Source organism: Triticum urartu, chromosome 1A, assembly GCF_056163025.1.
Source record: "Triticum urartu cultivar PI428250 chromosome 1A, HENAU_Tu73, whole genome shotgun sequence".
In the NCBI taxonomy this organism is placed as follows: Eukaryota; Viridiplantae; Streptophyta; class Magnoliopsida; order Poales; family Poaceae; genus Triticum; species Triticum urartu.
In genome coordinates, this window is record NC_141873.1 from 307,521,079 (window position 1) to 307,525,554 (window position 4,476).

The 4,476-nt window shown below is 46.9% G+C and overlaps 2 pseudogenes; both read left to right on the top strand.

Moving 5' to 3' along the window:
• The first annotated feature begins 805 nt into the window (after window positions 1-805).
• On the top strand, window positions 806-1,513 carry LOC125530355 (putative ripening-related protein 5 pseudogene; annotated as a pseudogene).
• Window positions 1,514-2,485: 972 nt separating this feature from the next.
• LOC147990989 (putative ripening-related protein 4) lies at window positions 2,486-3,078 on the top strand (annotated as a pseudogene).
• The last annotated feature ends 1,398 nt before the right edge of the window (window positions 3,079-4,476 follow it).

The window sequence follows — 4,476 nt, forward strand, 5'->3', positions numbered from 1 at the left end:
TAGGTGCAAGAGAAGGAGGCAGGCAGCAGGCGAAGAGGTGCGCCGTTTGTATTCAATCTCCACTACAGCAAGACATCGACTCAGCTCATTCCCGCAACCCGCGTCGTGGCGAGGCGTGGTGGCGGCGGAGGAGGAGCGCGCGTGGATGTCTCTCTTGTTCTCATCCTCATACATGTGAAGAAAGAGCCTCCCTTATAAAGAGGTCCAACTCCCTCTAAACTAGCAATGTGGGACTAAACTTTAGTTCCACCTCTTGTCTTGCACGAATAGGCTGCGTGGGCCTCTAGGATTTATTAGGAATTTCTGAAACTGCTATTGAGCTAGGCTCAAAATAGACAAAATTCCAGCACCTTGTTTGTTCTTTGTGTTGGAGGGTGACGAACCCCGAAACCCTAGGGACAATTAGGTTGACCTGGGGCAGCCATATTCACTACACGCCCTGATGGGGTCCTTTTTGGACGTATGGAGCTTCGGGTCTCCAAATGACCTTGTCGTCGTGTTTTGCGTATCGTGCTCCTGGTGAGACTCCTTCGGTTATGTGTCATGCGTACAATGCCAGTGGTACACAGTGACATGTTCATGAGCAAACAACGAGGTATGGGGCAACCCCTTTATTAAAAAAAAACATGTTATCGGCTACACCAAGTAAACGTGTTCAGCCCGTTTAGCGGGTTATTAAATTGTGACAAGATAACATTTGGAACCCCAATCAGAAGCCCATACGAGAGGATACGGTACGTCCACACATCAAGTATTCATAATCTGAACACAACAAAGAATTGCCGTAGCAAACAACCTGGCAATGTTCATACCTAGCACTACTAGCAGCAAGGGTCACTACAAAAGCGGATGCGCACACAGCAATTCCGAAAACAAGGGCCAAACACACCAGGAATCAAGCCAAGGCAAACTGAAATGGCCAACTTCAGAGCTCTAGCCACCGCCGCGGTCTTCCTGCTGGTCACGCTCTCCACGTCGCACATTGCCTCCTCCCTTCGCCCCGGCCTAGGGGTCTGCCGTGCCAGCGGCTATCTCCCAGGCAGGTCCGGCAACTGCGAGAAGAGCAATGACCCGGATTGTTGCGAAGACGGTAAGAGGTACCCGCAGTACCACTGCTCGCCGCCGGTCACGGCGACCACCAAGGCCGTCCTGACGCTCAACAGCTTCGAGAAGGGCAAGGATGGCGGTGGCCCGTCAGAGTGCGACAACTCCTACCACAGCGACAAGGAACTGGTCGTTGCGCTCTCCACCGGCTGGTTCAAGAACATGGCACGTTGCGGCCATCGCATCAAGATCACCGCTAACGACAAGTCCGTGTACGCCAAGGTGGTGGACGAGTGCGACTCCGTGTATGGCTGTGACGCCGACCACAACTACGAGCCTCCGTGCGATAATAACATCGTTGATGCCTCACCGGCGGTGTGGAATGCCCTGGGGCTCGACCAGAACGTCGGCATGGATGAGATCACCTGGTCAGAGGAGTAAACAGCAGAACTGCGTAGCAGGCATACGAGAGAAGTGAGTGATATATATCATGTACAGAGTTAAAATAGGAATATGCATTGTCCCTGTAAATATGATATTTGTAATTTGTGCTCAATATGTTAGAGCTACTTCTATGGAGTAATTTGTGATGCACAGACAACCCCCAAACTTGCAATGCCTTTATCTGAAGAAAAAAAAGAGAATTAAGTGACTACACAGGATGTAGAAAGTAAGACATATTGAGACAATCCCGGGAGCCAAATCATCCAGAAACACACACTTGGATGCGGTTTTTCTCAATTCTCCAGTGTCCAGGAAATCTGAGACGGTCAAACAATCAAACCATATTTCCAGTATAATTGATCAAACCAGGACAAACATGCTGACTTTTTTGGGCCAAAATGTTCAGTTATACACTCGGTTCTCCATTTATTTTATGCTCCATCTGTTAGTCTCTGTTTTAAATATTAAGCCTTTTCAAGTCTCCTTTTAACAGTGAAACAACACAAACTTACAGAAACCATACGATGCCAGTTTCAACCAGCAGAATGATTTCCTCGCAATTCATCAACTACCATTCTATTCGAAATATAATTATATTAATCACTAAAGCTACTACCGAGTAATAATGTAATTCACATTACAAACACAGGAAAAAAATGTGACGACGATGGAATAATTACACATCAATTTTCTTGTCAAGCTCAGAAACTAACCTTGGAGTTGACAAACCAAGAAAAGGGACAGTATGTTACATGCCTAGTTAAACCAGTGGTATAGTGTGGCGAACACACGGTAGCATAGTAATTGCTGAAATGTTTTGCCCATAGCTCTATATGATAGCACGCCAAATATGTGCAGCCAATCATCAAGAACTTGGCGCCCATGAAATTGCATAGCAATTGCTGATTTCTGAGCTCTATATAGAGTACCCACCCATACACTTGAGCATCAAGCAATAGTTCAATCGAAAGCTCACAAGCTTAAGGTGGCAAATAGCATGGCTAACCCGAAGCTACTAGCTGTGCTTGTGCTCTTGCAGGTAATCACTCTCCATATCCATGGTGTCGCATCGTCCACAGCCAACAAACGCGTGCCAAAGCCCAGTGGTGGCCGCTGCCATATCAGCGGCTTCCTCTACGGCAAGGCTGGCAAGTGCAACAAGGAGAATGGCTCCGACTGCTGTATTCCCCACCACCGCTACCCGCAGTTCAGGTGTTCGCCCCCAGTGTCCTCCAAGACAGTGGCAACCTTGACGCTGAACAGCTTTGCCCGCGGGGGTGACGGTGGTGGGCCGTCCTTCTGTGACGATCGCTACCACAAGGACAGCGAGCTGGTGGTGGCGCTGTCTACTGGGTGGCTGGCCTCGACGGCACACGTCGGTGCAACAAGATGATCCGCATCAGCGGGAACAGGCGGTCCGTGCTGGCCAAGGTCGTCGACGAGTGTGACTCGGTGCATGGCTGTGACAAGGAACACAACTTTGAGCCACCATGTGCAAACAACATCGTGGACGGGTCGCCAGCGGTATGGAAGGCGCTGGGGCTCAACAAGAACATCGGAGAATTTAAGATCACTTGGTCTGATGTGTGAGCTCTGAGCTGCACCATGGCAATGTCGTGCTATTCTATACTTAGAGGCATACACAAGGGAACTGTGTGCTCCTCAATTATATAAACCATATGGTGTGTGTGTGTGTGTGTGTGTGTGTGTGTGTGTGTGATGATAATCTTGGTGATGGAGCAAATAAGCCGTATTTGCTATCCCAAGAAAAGTGTGTGCTTGTTAATTTCCAAAACTATGTGTGCTACTGTATTAGCAATAAATTACTACTTGAAATAATGCACCAGTATTTTGCATGTTAAGAAGTTGGTGATGCACCAGTATTTTGTATGTTACCAAGTTAATAATGACTCTGGTTTTGTGCGGTGAAAGCTCATTTAGGTTTCAGATGTTTGAACAGTTCAGCCATTTGAAAAAAAAAATCAAAGAGAACAAGACAATGCCGGCAAATTTCAGGTGTTATAGAAATTTTATGTTATAACAATAGAAGATACTGTAGAAGTACCTTAAGAGATACTTCCTCTGTTCCTAACTATAAGACCTCTTAAAGATTATTTGAGCGCTACACTTATATATACCAGTACCACAGTACCAGTTAGTCTACTCACAGTCTAATAGGTTGACATTACTTGTTATTGGCCCATCGAGCAGGTCAATCAACCATACAACTATTTGGCCTGGCATCGGAAGTCACAACTCATTTGAAACCCTATGAACACATCAAGGCCATCTACTTAATCTGAACACCGCAACGAATTGCACGGAAACAACAATCAAATAAAGTCATAACTCATAACACTATCGTTCGAAAAATAATGTCATAACACTAGTCCAGTCAGTAGGTACTAAGAATAGGTCCCGATAGGCTTAATTTCTTTTTCTTTCAAATGGAACTCCAAGAATGTTATTTCAAATCTCAAAATAAAGTCTTTTCCCACAGCAAATTCCGGGGTTTTTCAGAACAAAGGCGGCCATCTCACAGTCTGGGTTTTATTAGAAAGGGAAAAGTATATTTTTTGCCCCTAAACTCTCTCAAAAATATAGAAATGGTCCCTCAACTCTGAAACCAGCAAAACTCAGTCCCTCAACTTGCCAAACCGGATTAGTTTAGTCCCTCTACTCATTTGAAGTGGTTTTTGAGTTGGCGTGGCCTGGTTTTGACCTCTCTTCGTCCACGTGGCAATATTTACTCCTTCATTTCCTCTTATCATTGTTGTAGCCATTTTGTCGAGCACATGGTATGCGGTGTCAGCCGCTCCTGGCGGCATGCCTCCGTCCTGAGGTTGAGCGATTCAGAGCTTGTGGCGGCGGCGAGCAGAAGGCAGTAACGAGGGATCGTCGGGTGGCAGCGACATCGGAGTCGAACTCGTCCGCACCTCGTGGCGCCCATACCGGAGCCAGGTGGTGAGCATGAGCACGTCGCAATGG